This window comes from Dendropsophus ebraccatus, chromosome 14 (assembly GCF_027789765.1).
Source record: "Dendropsophus ebraccatus isolate aDenEbr1 chromosome 14, aDenEbr1.pat, whole genome shotgun sequence".
NCBI lineage: Eukaryota > Metazoa > Chordata > Amphibia > Anura > Hylidae > Dendropsophus > Dendropsophus ebraccatus.
This window is the reverse complement of record NC_091467.1, coordinates 35085090-35101375: the sequence shown is the minus strand read 5'-3', so window position 1 is coordinate 35101375 and position 16286 is coordinate 35085090. Positions and strand designations below refer to the sequence as shown.

At 39.8% G+C, this 16286-nt stretch overlaps 1 protein-coding gene across 4 annotated transcripts in view; it reads left to right on the top strand.

The window, feature by feature from the left end:
• The window catches only part of SLC13A3 (solute carrier family 13 member 3), a 458185-nt gene that overhangs the window by 262445 nt on the left and 179454 nt on the right, over positions 1 to 16286 (top strand). The gene's annotated exons all lie outside the window — the stretch shown is intronic.

The following is a 16286-nucleotide window of genomic DNA, read 5'->3' as shown; positions in this document are numbered from 1 at the left end:
GTTATTGGTGGAAATTCCAGCCATCTTCCTCAGCTTTGCTATTACTATGGGTTATGTTATATATATTTCCTCACAATGTAAGATCTCTGCTTGCTGTCATGTAATAGGAACCTTTATTGTTTCCTTCTAGTGGATGACATCTGTCCTGGTCATGAGATGGTCACACAGGTGCCTGGCTTGTTACAGGACAGAGCTCTGATAACTGGGCTCCTGGGTGTCCATCTCATAGCCATTCATCATGGATGGGACTCTCTGATATATAATACTATGGGGGAGATTTATCAATCAGTTACAGTGGGAAAGTTCTTTGTTTACCATAGCAGCCAATCACAGCTCAGCTTTCATTTTACCAGAGCTCATGAATATTAGAAAGCTGCTCTGTGATTGGTTGCTATGGGCAACACCGGACATTGTTCCCATAAGACGGCTTGTTACATCTCCCCCTGTGTGATTTATTATCTCATCATTATCAATGAAGGAAAACCTTATACCCAGAGGGTGATGTCCAGACCTAATCCTGCCCCCTGGCTCTGCTGCCCCCTAGTGGTCATGGTCATATATACAGTACATGGTTATGGATGAGTGCAAAGAGTGACAACATGGCCGCTCCCTCCTGAGAGTTACACTTGGACATTGCTGATATCTGATTGCTGTAACTCCAATAAGATTTTCCCATCACAGTCAGTCTGGCTATTACCTCTCTATGTGGTTTATCACAATGGTGCTGCTCTCTTACTGGGACACAGATGGTAACTCTTATGGGTGGATGGAAGATTTGCAGTGGTAAGTATAGCACAATCTGCTACTAGTAATGGTGTCACTGCCATCCATCAGCCATGATGCTAGTGGGAATAGACTCTTCTCACAGCTGACACTTTGCTACAATATAAATGACACATCCCACCGCAGGCAGATACATTGTAGTAAAGCTCCAGGACAGGGGAGAGATCTGTGCTGATACTGATGTAGTTAGAATAGAGGGGCCCCAGAGCAAAGACTAAACTGGGCCCCTGGATTATGGCATCTGCATTTGTTTTCCCTTGACCCTTCTGCTAGAAAGGAGAAGAGAAAGCAGGTTCTTACCACCAAATACTGACAGCACATCCCTGTGTCCCTCAAAGTAATCAAACTAATTGTAGTCAATGCTCTGTAACCTAAAATATTAAATTATCCTAAACTTTCTGCATATGAATAGAAATCTATGGGTACAGTGTCACCTACTGACTGATTATAGGTACTGCAGGTCAATAGCAGCACTGTAAATCCTATAGAGACAGGGGTATTATGTATCATATTTTATAACATCTGCAGTGGATGCAGTATGGGTGACCGCAGCCTTATGGTCTCCTTAGATATAGGGTTCTTTTTCCAGTAGAGCTAAATAATCCTAAGGCAGCTACTACAGCTCCTACAGAACATTAAAGATTTTATGTATAGGGGAGACTATATACAGTACAGCTTCTCAAGGAACATGGTTGGAGTGATCTTCTTTCTAGATGAATTCCAAATGAGTAAAAGAAAGGTATCCTCTTAAAGGGATTATACGGTTCTTTAACCCCCTCAGAATCGGTCACGATAGTGCCATAAGGACCAAAACGATTTTTGAAGTCTGACCTGTCTCACTTGATGTGGTTAGACCTCTGTGATGCTATAACTTATCTATGCAATTGAGACTGTTTTCTCATGACATATTGTACTTTAGGACAGTGGTCAATTTTGGCCGATATATGTAAAATATTTTATGGGCTAGAGTACCCCTTTAAGGCTTCCCTCAAATACCAATTTTGCACTGCGTATTTTAGGGTTGAAAACCCCCTATAAAGAACACCTCAAAAATTACTAACCGTTTTGGCAAATTTTTATGCCAATTTTTCTTAAATTCGGTGATCATGTGATCTCAGATTTTCTATTGAAAAACTGGAGACAGAAGGCTGAAAGGCCCTGTCTGTGAAAGAGGAAATCATGAGCGGTCCATGAAAGATTATAGCATAAGGAGTAGTCAGTAAGAGGTGAGAGTTTAGGGAACTGTCTATAAAGAGGGCAAAACAAATTAATTGTATGTGGCTTTGTTCATGCAACGTTTTTTCAGCTCTGTTCAAAAAGATGTCCATTTTTTTGAGTCTAAAATAACGGACGTCATTTACCTGTCTGACCTCCCCTTAGTGCAATGACGCTGCTGGTACATTACTCTAGTTTGGGGTTACTAATTGGCCTCTGAAAAGTCGATTGAATTTAATATTACAAACAGAGAATGAACGGTGACAAAAGAAAAACTAATGTTTGTGAACAACTAATAAAAACATCTGCTGTTTGCAGAAGACGTCCGAAAATACTGATCATGTTTATTATTTTTATGTCCGCAGTAAAAAGGTCCATTATTTAATACATTGTGTGCATTGGGCATCCGTCTTTCCATTGACTTCAATGCTTGCAATTGAGACTGTTTTCTCATGACATATTGTACTTTAGGACAGTGGTCAATTTTGGCCGATATATGTATAATTTTTATTTTCTTGGAAAATTGCTAATTTTTCAGGAAAAAATGACTAAATTAGCATTTTTATCATTTTACATTCTCTGCGGTCTCCGTGTGGCTTTTATCATGGGATTTTTTTCCCCTACATTTATTATTGCATTGGAGCTATGGGGATTATATGAGCTAATGAGCGGGACTGGAGCCAGGAGCCTCACTGCAGCCGTGCCGCCGAGCAGGTACTTTATGCTCTCGGCGGCGGGCTGCAGGATGCGGCCAGGGATGCGGGCTGCTGGATGCGGCGGGGGATGGGGGGATGCGGCCAGAGATGGGATCCGCTGTGGATCCGGTAGGTGTGAAGGCACCCTAAAGATATATGTCATTACAAACCAAATATCTCCATGGATCAGGAAAATATCATCACACCTAAGCAGGTCTAGGCCTAGAGTCCAGCCTGATAGTTAACAGTAATTAATAATAATATTAATTACCTGTCCTGCGATTCCTTTGTTGCGGCTGATCAGAATGTCCGTCACTGCCATTTCTTTCTTCTAATCGGCATCCTAGGAAAAGTCACAGGTGTGATAATATATTCCTGGAATGGAGATCCCAATATATAGATAACTCTCTAAGGGTGTCTTTCTATGACCAAAATATTCTATCGTGTTATTGCTTATACAGTGGGGCCACCCTGACTATTTTATTATAGACAATTTATTACCTACCTGGGGGCACGGGAGGTGGATTATATTTACATTGGGGCCACATGAGGTGGGATTATAAATAGTCAGGGGGACAGGGGGGGATTATCGGTACTTGGGGGCACAGGGTACGATATTATTGACATTTGTAGACAGGACAGGGATTATAACTACTTGGGGGCACATGGTGGGATAGTACAATTTGAGGACGGAGGACAGGGACTATTACTACTTGGGGGCATACTGTAGGTTAGGATGATATTAATATTTGTGGACACAGGGTGGGGATTATATTTACTGGGGGCACAGAGTAGGATATTCTTAATAATTGTGGGCTCCGGACAGGGATAATAATTACTTCGGGGCACAGGGTGGGATATTAATATTTGTGGGAACAGGATGGAGATTATAACTACTTGAGGGCAAAGGGTGGAATATTCCACATAGTTTTGGATATTATAATTATTATTTTTGGATACAGGGCAGGGATCATAACTATTTAGAGCACAGGGTAGGTCTATTATTCATAATTGGGGACACAGGATAGGAAATTATAACTACATTGGATTACAGGGTAGGATAATATTAATATTTGTGGACATGGGATGGGGATTACAACTTCTTGGGAGCAGAGGGTGGGATATTTTTAATATTTTTGGGCAATTGGCAGAGATTATAACTACTTGGAGTCACAGGGTGGGATTTTATTAATATATTTGGACAGAAGGTGGTGATTATAACTATTTCGGGGCAAACAGTAGTATATTCTTTATATTTGTGGACACAGGGCAGGGATTTTTGGGATTTGGGGGCAAAGAGTGGGATATTATTAATATTTATGGGCAGAGGACCGGGTATGTAAAAACTTGGAAGAACACGGTTGGATATTATTAATATTTGTGGACGAGGATTACAGTATATTTACTTAGGGGCACAGAGTGTTGTCTTGTTCATATATGTGGACAAAGGACGGGGATTATAACTACTTGGGGGTACAGGGTGGCATATTGGTAATATTTTTGTGCAAATGGTGGAGATTATAAATACTTAGATGCACAGGGGGATATTATTAATATATGTAGACACAGGACTGGGATTATAACAAATATGGGGGCACATGGTGCAATATTGTTAATATTTGTGGACACTGAAGGGGGATTATAACTATTTTTGGTGGGATAATATTTGTGGATAAAGGACGGGGATTATAACATCTTGGGGGCAGACGGTAGGAAATTAATTAATATTTGTGAGAAGAGGATGGAGATTATAACTATTTGAGGGCACAATACTGGATATCATTAATATTTGTAGACACAGGGCGGGATTATATCTGTTTAGGCACACAAAGTGGGATATTATTGGTAATTGTGGGAAAATGTCGGGGTTATGTATACTTGAAGCACATGGTGGGATATTAATATTTGTGGGCACAGGATGCAGATTATAACTACTTGGGGGCAAAGGGGGGAATATTTTTAATATTTATGGGCATAGGAACAGGTATGTAAATACTTGGAGGCACAGAGTGGGATATTATTGATATTTGTGGGCACAGTATGGGGATTGTAAACACTTGGGGGCACAGGGTGGGATATAATTAATATTTGTGGGCACAGTATGGGACTATTACTATTTTGGGGTACAGTTTTGGATAATGTTAATATTTTTGGGCACAGGGTGGGGACTGTAAATACTTGGGGCACAGGGTAGGGATTATAACTACTTGGGGCACAGGGTGCAATATTATTATTTTTGGGCAAAGGATGGGAAATATAACTATTTTGAGGTACAGGGTGGGATAGTAATATCTATGAACCAAAAATGGGGTTATGACTACTTGGTGATACAGAGTGGACTATTGCTACTCGGAGTATAGTGTCCTGTTATATGTGAGAGTATATAAAATATTATACTAATGTGATGAGGGATATGCGGCAAAGATATGCCACGTTTCTCTTCCTAAATGTTTGTGTTATTTTATAGAATGTCCATTGAAGATATATGTCATTACAAAACATATATCTCCATGGACCAGGAACATATCATCACACCTATGCAGCTCTAGACCTAGAGTCTAGCCTGATAGTTATCAGTAATTAATAATATTATTAATTACCTGTCCTGCGATTATCTTCTTGCGTTTGATCTGAATGTCCGTCACTTTGCGATTTCTTTCTTCTAATCGGCTACCTAGGAAAAGTCACAGGTGTGATAATATATTCCTGGAATGGAGATCCTAATATATAGATAACACTCTAAGGGTGTCTTCCTATGGCCAGAATATTCTATTGTGTCATTGCTTATACAGGGAGGTGACCCTGGCTATTTTATTATAGACACCCTTATCACCTACTTGGGCCCACAGGAAGTGAGGATTCTATCTACATTGGGGCCACATGAGGCAGGACTATTACTACTCGGGGGGACAGGAGGGGGATTAACAGTACTTGGGGGCACAGGGTGGGATATTATTGTTATTTGTGGACACAGGAAGAGAATAATAACTAATTGGGGCATGTGGTGGGATATTATAGACATTTGTAGACACAGGGCAGGGACCATAACTATTTAGGGGTACAGAGTGCAATACTAGTATTTGTGGGCGCAGGATGGGTATAATAACTACATGGGGTAACAGGGTGGGATATTTTTAATATTTTAAACATAGGATGGGGATTATTTATACTTGGAGGCACAGAGTGAGATATTAATATTTATAGACACAGAACGGGGATTATAACTACTTGGGGGGCAAAAAATTGGATAATATTTAGGGCACAGGAACAAGTTTGTAAAACGCGGAGGCAGAGGGCAGGATATTATTATTATTATTTATGGCGACAGGGCAGGGATTATAACTACTTGGTGGGCACAGGGTGGGATATAATTAATATTTGTGGATGGAGTACAGGGAATTTAAGTATTTTGTGGCACATTTTAGGATATTAATAATATATTTTGGCACAGGATAGGGATTATAACTATTTGGGGGGTACAGGGAGGGACATTTTTAATATTTGTAGACACAGAACTGGAATTATTACTATTTGGAGGCAAAGGGTGGGATATTAATATTTGTGGGCACAGGATGGGGATCATAATAAGTTGGGGGCACAGTGTGGAATATTAATATTTATGAACAGAAAATAAAGTAATGACAACCTGGGAACACACAGTGGACTATTACTACTTGGGGGCATAGTATCCTAGTGTATGTGACAGCATATATAATATAATACCAATGTGATAAGAGATATGCAGCAAAGATATGCCACGTTTCTCATACTAAATGTTAGTGTTATCATATTGAACGTCCAATGAAGATATATGTCATTACAAAACATATATCTCCATGGACCATGAACATATCATCACACCTATGCAGGTCTAGACCTAGAGTCTAGCCTGATAGTTATTAGTAATTAATAATAATATTAATTACCTCTCCTGCGATTCCCTTCTCACGTCTGATCCGAATGTCCGTCACTTTGAAATTTCTTTCCTCTAATCGGCTACCTAGGAAAAGTCACAGGTGTGATAATATATACCTGGAATGGAGATCCCAATATATAGCTAACACTCTATGGCCATGTTCACACAACGTCTTTTCATCTCCGTTTAAAATGACTTCCGTCATTTTGAGTTTAAAATAACGGACGTTATTTAGCAGTCTGACCTCCCCTTAGTGCAATGACGGGTGCTTGTACATTATTCTAGTTTGGGCTACTAATTGGACTTTGGATGTGGCTTAATTGAAAAGTCCATTGAATTTAATAGTAAAAACGGAGACAAAAGGAAAACTGTGTGTGAACTACAAATAAAAAACGTCCGCTGTTTGCAAAAGACGCCCGAAAATAATAATCATGTTCATTATTTTGACGCCCGCGGCAAAAACGTCCGTTATTTAATACGCTGTGTGCATTGGACGTCCGTCTTCCCATTGACTTCAATGCATTGCATTGCAGTTAGTTAAATCTCGGCAAAAACAGGCGTTATTTTAAATATGAAAATCGGACGCCTTTTTAATATTTTTGACGTTGTGTGAACATAGCCTATCTATCTCTCTAGAATATTCTATCGTGTCATTGCTTATACAGTGAGGTGACCCTGACTATTTTATTATAGACATCCTTATTACCTACGTGGGGGCACAGGAGGTGAGGATTATATATACATTGGGGCCACATGAGGCAGGACTATCACTTTTCAGAGGAAGAGACATGGTGGGATATTATTGACATTTGTAGATACAGGACAGGGATCTTAACTACTAATAACTATTTAGAGGCACAGGGTGGGGTAATATTAATATTTGTGGACACGGGATGGGGATTACAACTTCTTGGGAGCAGAGGGTGGGATATTTTTAATATTTTTGGGCAATTGGCAGAGATTATAACTACTTGGAGTCACAGGGTGGGATTTTATTAAAAAATTTGAACAGAAGGTGGTGATTATATCTATTTCGGGGCAAACAGTAGCACATTCTTTATATTTGTGGACACGGCAGGGATTATAAGTATTTTGGGGCAAAGAGTGAGATATTATTAATAATTTATGGGCACAGGACCGGGAATGTACAAACTTGGAAGCACAGCGTTGGATATTATTAATATTTGTGGACACAGGGCAAGAATTACAGTATATTTACTTAGGGGCACAGAGTGCTGTCTTGTTCATATATGTGGACAAAGGACGGGGATTATAACTACTTGGAGCACAGGGTGGCATATTGGTAATATTTTGGTGCAAATGGTGGAGATTATAAATACTTAGATGCACTGGGGGATATTATTAATATATGTAGACACAGGATTGGGATTATAACAAATTTGGGGGCACATGGTGCACTATTGTTAATATTTATGGGCACTGAAGGGGGATTATAACTATTTTGGGTGGGATGATATTTGTGGACAAAGGACGGGGATTATAACTTCTTGGGTAGGAAATTATTAATATTTGTGTGAAGAGGATGGAGTTTATAACTATTTGAGGGCGGTATTATATCTGTTTAGGAGCACAAGGTGGGATATTATTGGTAATTGTGGGAAAATGGCGGGGTTATATATACTTGGGGCACATGGTGGGATATTAATATTTGTGGGCACAGCATGCAGATTATACCTACTTGGGGGACAAAGGGGGGAATATTTGTTAATATATATGGGCATAGGAACAGGTATGTAAATACTTGGAGGCACAGAGTGGGATATTATTGATATTTGTGGACTAAGGAAAGGGATTTTAACTACCTGGGGGCATAGGTTGGGATAATTTTAATATTTGTGGGCACAGGATAAAGACTATGGGGGCATTTATTAAGTCCGGCGTTTTTTTACGCCGGACTTAAAAATGCCCCTGCAGCTCCGGCGCTACGGAGATTTATGTAGAGGCGGACTGCCTCTACATAAATCCCGTGCGCGCCGGTGCGCACCGCCGAAAACCTACGCCAGCTGAGGACTGGAGTAGGTTTTCGGCGTATATTTGGGCGGAACGGATGGTAAATCGCGCGGACTCTAAATCCGCGTCCTCCGTTCCGCCCACTACACGCCCCCTTTCCGCCCCCACTGGCGTACTCGGCGGAAAGTGCCGATTTGCGAATATTTTATTCGCAAATCGGCCATTTGCATATAAAATAATACGCAAATCGGCACTTTCCGCCGAAAATCATCCGTTCGCAGGATGATACATGTGGCCCTATGACTATTTGATTGCACAGTATTGGATATTAATATTTGTGGTCACAGAAAGGGGATTATAAATATTTGTGGCATAAAGTGGGATATAAAAACTTGGGGACAGGGTGGGATATTAATATTTGTGTTCACAGGATGGAGATTATAACTATTTGGGGGGGGCAAAGGGTGGAATATTCAAATTTTTGGATATTATCATTATTATTTGTGGATACAGGACAGGTATAACTATTTGGGGGCACAGTTTGGATATAATTAATATTTGTGGACATAGGAAAAGAATAATAACTATTTGAGGGTACAGGGCAGATTTTTAATATTTGTTGACACTGGGCGGGGATTATAACTATTTGGGGAGTACATTTTTGGATATTATTATTTTTGGGCACAGGGAAGAAATTATAATTATTAAAGGGCAGAGGGTGGGATATTATTTATAGTTGGGAGTTATAGCTACATAACTATATAACTATATAACTATACCTAGGATGGGGATTATAACTACATAGGGTCACAAGGTGGGATATTATTAATATTTTCAGGCACAGGAAAGAGATTATAACTTCCTGGGGGAACAGGGTAGAATATTTTTGGCAAATGGCAGAGATTATAACTACTTGGGTCACAGGGTGGGATGTTATTAATATTTGTGGACACAGGGTAGGGATTAACTACTTGGAGGCACAGGAAAAGATATTGATAATATTTACGGGCAAATGGCAGTGAATATAACGACTTGGGGGCAAAGGGTGGGATATTATTGATATTTATAGACATAGAAGGGGGAGTATAACTACTTGGAGGCCCAGAGTAAGATCTTATTAATATTTGTGGCCACAGGACTGGGATTATAACTATTTTGGGGCAAACAGTGGGATATTCTTAAAATATGTGGATACAGGGCAGGGATTATAAATATTTGCGGGGGTACAGGGTGGGATATTAATATTTGTGGACTAACAACAAGGATTATAACTACTTGGGGGCAAAGGTTGGAAAATTGTTCATATTTTTAGACATAGAAAGGAGATTATAACTATTTAGGACACAAATTAGGATGATTTTAATAAATTTTTGTGGACACAGGACGGGGATCATAACTACTTGGGGGCACAGAATATTGTATTGGTAAATTTTTGGGGAAAATGGTGGAGATTGCGTGGAGTCACAGGGGGGATATTATTAATATTTTCTGGCTCAGAAGGGGGATTTTAACTAGTTGGGGGCACAAGGTGGGATAATAATACTTGTGGGCAAAGAATACAGATTATAATTATTTTAGGGCAAAGGGTTGTTATTCTTAATATTTATAGGCACAGGAACGGGTATGTATATACTCAGAGGCACAGGGTGGAATATTATTAAGATTTGTAGACACATGGCAGGGATTATATTTACTTGGGGGCACAGAATGGGATATTAATATTTATGGACATAAAATAGAGATCATGAATTCTTAGGGACATTTTGTCCTAGTGTATGTGAGAGCATATATAATATACTAACGTGATCAGAGCTATGCGGCAAATATATGCCACGACTCTCTTCCTTTAGTTTTATCATATTGAACGTCCATTGAAGATATATGTCATTACAAAACATATATCTCTATGGACCAGGAACATATCATCACACCTATGCAGGTCTAGACCTAGAGTCTAGCCTGATAGTTATCAATATCAATAATAATATTAATTACCTGTCCTGCGATTGCTTTCTTGCGTCTGATCTGAATGTCCGTCACCTGGCAATTTCTTTCTTCTAATCGGCTACCTAGGAAAAGTCATAGGTGTAATAATATATTCCTGGAATGGAGATCCCAATATATAGATAACACACTTAGGGCGTCTTTCTATGGCTAAAATATTCTATCGTGTCATTGCTTACATGGTGAGGCGACCCAGACTATTTTATTATAGACAATTTCTTACCTACTTTGGGGCACGGGAGATGGGGATTATATCTACACAGGGTGGGATATTTTTTAATATTTTTGGATTTAGGGCAGGGATCACAAATACTTGGGGAAACAGGATGGCATATTGTTAATATTTGTAGACACAGTCCAGAATTATATTTGCTTGGGGCACAGGGTGGGATTTTCTTAGTATTTGTGGGCAAATGGCGGAGATTATAACTATTTGGGGGCATGGAATGGGATATTGTTGTTATTTGTGGACACAGAGCAAGGATTATAACTATTTGGGGGATATTCTAACACCCTTATCACCTACTTGGGGGCACATAAAACAGGACTATCAATAGCCGGGGGGACAGGAGTGGGATTATAACTACTTGGGGGCACATGATGAGATATTATTGACATTTGTAAGCATAGGACGGGGATTATAACTGCCAATTGGCAAATGGGCAAATGGCAGAGAATATAACGACTTGGGGCACAGGGTGGAATATTAATATTTGTGGGCACAGGGCGGGGATTATATCTATTTAGGCGCACAAATTGGGATATTATTGATAATTGTGGACACAGGGCGGGGATTATAAATACGTGGGGCACAGGGTAGCATATTAACATTTGTGAGCACAGGTATTGTTAACATTTTTGAGTAAAAGGCAGAGATTATAACTAGAGGGACAGGGGGTATATTAATATATTTGGGCACTAGAGGGGGGATTATAACTACTTGAGGCATAGGGTGGGATATTATTATTTTTAGGCACAGGATGGGGATTATGACTACTTGGGGGCACAGAGCAGACTATCACTACTTGGGGGCATAGTGTCCTAGTGGATGTGAGAGCACATATACCATTGTACTAATGTGATCAGAGATATGCGGCAAAGATATGCCACAATATAACTACTTAGGGCACAGGGTAGGATTCTATTAATATTAGTGGACAAAGGACAGGGATTAACTACTTGGGGGCTCAGGGTGGGAAATTAATATTTAGGGGCACAGGTCGGGGGTTATACCTACTTGGGGGCACAAGTTGGAATGACATTAATATTTGTGGACCAAGGACGGGGATTATGACTTTTTTGTGGCACAGGATGGAGATTAAATCTATTAAGTCGCATAAAGTGGGATGATATTAGTGATAATTGTGGAAAAGAGGCGAGGATTATAAATCCTTGGGACAAATGTTGGGATATTAATATGGATATTATAATTACTTAGGGGCACAGGGTAGAATATTCTTAATATTTACGGGCACAGGACTGGGTATATAAATACTTGAAGGCACAGGGTGGGATATAAGTAATATTTTTGGGCACAGGGCAGGGATTATAATTATTTAGGGGCACAGGGTAAAATTTTAATATTTAAAATCTGTCGCTTTTTGCACTTGTGTTTATCCTCACTCACCTGTGTGCTGATCAGCACGAACAATATGTGTTTTTAATACTTCAATAAAGACAGAAGAGAAGACTGGGGGAGTGCTGCTGCTCTATTTATTCTGTATCTGCTGAAGAACTGTGCTGGATTCTATCTCGACTTGCTGAGCACAGCCGTGTATCTCTATATTGGAGCTCCATCCTCCATAAGGCTATGTGCACACTGCGTATCGGACCAGCCCTTTCCTGACCCGGCCAGGTCACAGAACGGCCGGTCTCTGCCCGGATCATCCTGGATGATCTTTCCGGCCGCAGAGCTCTGATGCGGGCGCATCAGCGTGCACCCGCATCAGAGCTTCCCCCTGCACACAATGAAGCGAGCGTCCAGAGCCGCTGGCTTCATTGTGTGAACTGACAGGGTTTCCTACGGCCGCAATTCACTTAATTGCGGCCGCAGAAAACTGACATGTCAGTTATTTGCGGCCCCGTGCAGGATCCCGGCCGGAACATATACGATGTGTATACTCTCCAGCCGCGATCCCATAGCTGAATAGGCTATTTTCACAGGCACATAAAGCCGATGGCAACAACGGCCGTACTTTTACGTTGTGTGAACATAGCTTTAAAGTGTATGACTAGATATTCAGTTGCCGTATACTGTGTATAAGGTGGTGCCGGTCTCTGCATCTCTTGTGTATGGATGTGTAATATTATATTGTGATCATAGATATGCAGCAAAGATATGCCACGTTTCTATTCCGAAATGTTAGTGTTATCATATTGAACGTCCATTGAAGATATATGTCATTACAAAGCATATATCTCCATGAACCAGGAACATATCATCACACCTATGCAGGTCTAGACCTAGAGTCTAGCCTGATAGTTATCAGTAATTAATAATAATATTAATTACCTGTCCTGCGATTGCTTTCTTGCGTCTGATCTGAATATCCTTCACTTTGCGATTTCTTTCTTCTAATCGGCTACCTAGGAAAGTCACAGGTGTGATAATATATTCCTGGAATGGAGATTCCAATATATAGATAACACTCTAAGGGCGTCTTTCTATGGCCAGAATATTCTATTGTTTTATTGCTTATACAGTGAGACCGCCCAGACGTTTTTTTATTATAGACCCTCTTATCACCTACTTGGGGGCACAGAAAGTGAGGATTATATCTACATTGGGGCCACATAAGGCAGGATTATTACTACTCGGGGGGGACAGGAGGGGAATTAACAGTACTTGGGGTACAGGGTGGGATATTATTGTTATTTGTGGACACAGGAAGAGAATAATAACTAATTGGGGCATGTGGTGGGATATTATAGACATTTGCAGACACAGGGCAGGGACCATAACTATTTAGGGGAACAGAGTGCAATAATAGTATTTGTGGGCACAGGATGGGGATAATAACTACATGGGGTAACAGGGTGGGATAGTTTTAATATTTATAAACATAGGATGGGGATTATTTATACTTGGAGGCACAGAGTGGGATATTATTAATATTTATAGACACAGAACGGGGATTATAACTACTTGGGGGGGGCAAAAAATTGGATAATGTTAATATTTAGGGGCACAGGCCCGTGTTTGTAAAACGCGGAGGGAGAGGGTGGGATATTATTATTATTTATGGAGACAGGGTGGGGATTATAACTACTTGGTGGGATATTATTAATATTTGTGGATGGAGTACAGGGAATTTAATTTTTTTGTGGCACATTTTAGGATATTAATAATATATTTTGGCACAGGATAGGGATTATAACTATTTGGGGGTACAGGGAGGGATATTTTTTATATTTGTAGACACAGAACTGGAATTATTACTATTTGGAGGCAAAGGGTGGGATATTAATATTTGTGGACACAGGATGGGGATTATGACTTCTTTGGGGTCATAGGGTTGAATATTATTAATTTGTAATATAACTAATTGGGGGAACATGGTGGACTATTACTACTTGGGGGCATAGTGTTCTAGTGGATCTGAGAGCATGTATAATATTATACTAACATGATCATAGATATGCGGCAAAGATATGCCACGTTTCTCTTCCTAAATGTTAGTGTTATCATATTGAATGTCTATTGAAGATATATGTCTTTACAAAACATATATCTCCATGGACCAGGAACACCTATGCAGCTCTAGACCTAGAGTCTAGCCTGATAAGTTATCAGTAATTAATAATAATATTAATACCTGTCCTGCGATTCCCTTCTTGCGTCTGATCAGAATGTCCATCACTTTCTTTCTTCTAATCTACCTAGGAAAAGTCACAGGTGTGATAATATATTCCTGGAATGGAGATCCCAATATATAGGTGACACTCTAAGGGCGTCTTTCTATGAACAGAATATTCTATTGTGTTATTGCTTATACTATTTTATTGTAGACCCCCTTATCACCTACTTGGGGGCACAGGAAGTGAGGATTATATCTACATTGTTAGTACTTTGGGGCAAAGGGTGGGATATTATTAATATTTGAGGGCACAAAAGGAGTATTGTAACTATTTGGGGCATAAAATGGGATGATTATGCATGGAGATTATGTCTAATTGGGGGGCAAAGGGTGGAATATTTTACATTTTTGGAGATTACCATTATTTGTGGATACAGGACAGGAATTAAAAGTATTTAGGGGCACAGGGTAGGATATTATTCATAGTTGGGGACACGGGATATGGATTATAACTACATGGGGTCACAAGGTGGGATATTAATATTTTCAGGCACAAGGCAGAGATTGTAACTTCTTTGGGGCACAGGATAGAATATTTTTTGGCAAATAGCTAATATGTTATTAATATTTGGCAAATAGCTAATATGTTATTAATATTTGTGCACACAGGATGGAGATTATAACTACTTTGGGGCACAGGGTGGGATATTCTCAATATATGTGGGTACAGGGAAGGGATTTTAACAACTTGGGGGTGTAGGGGATATTAATATTTGTGAACTAACAACAGGGATTTTAACTACTTAGGGGCACAGGTTGGGAAATTGTTAATATCTGTGGGCATAGAAAGGGGACTATAACTATTTCGCACACAAGTTTGGATTATATTAGTGATGATATTTGTGGACACTGGGCAGGGATTATAACCACTTGGGGGCACAGGGAGGTATAATATTAATTTTTGTGGGTTCAGGATGTACATTCTATTTGGGGGCAAAAATTTGGATACATTATTTATGAGCAAGAGTAAAAACTTGGAGGCACAGTGTGGGATATTCTTAATATTTGTGGACACAGGGCGAGGATTATAACTGCCAATTAACTACTAATAAATATTTGAGGGCACAGCGTTGGATATTATTAAAGAGGTTATCCAGCACTACAAAAACATAGCCACTTTCCTCCTACTGTTGTCTCCAGTTTGGGTGGGGTTTTGAAACTCAGTTCCATTGAAGTGAATGGAGCTTAATTGCAAACTGCACGTGAACTGGAGACAACAGTAGGAGGAAAAGTGTCCATGTTTTTGTAGCGCTGGATAACCCCTTCAAGATTTGTGGGCCCAGGATGGGGATTATAACTTCTTGGGAGCACAAGGTGGGATATTTTTAATAAAGCAAATGGCACAGATTATTACTACTTGTAGTCACAGGGTGGGATAGTAATAATATTTTTGGAAAGAAGTCAGGGATTATAACTAGGCACAAGGTGGGACATTCTTAACATTTGTGGACACAGAGCGGGCATTATATTTACTTGGGGGCACAAGGTGGAATATTGTTAGAATTTATGGGCACAGAAGGGGGAATATTTTTTGGAAAATGGCGGAGATTATAACTACTTGGGTCACAGGGTGGGATGTTCTTAATATTTGTGGACACAGGACGGGGATTAACTATTTGGGGTCACAGGATAAGATATTGTTAATATTTATGGGCAAATGGCAGAGAATATAACGACTTGGGGGCACAGGGTGGAATATTAATATTTGTGGGCACAGGTCGGGGATTATAACTATTTCAGGGAACACGGTGGGATATTCTTAATTTATGTAAACACAGGGCAGAAATGGGGCATGGGGTGGGATATTAATATTTTTAGATACAGGATTAGGACAACAACTTGGGG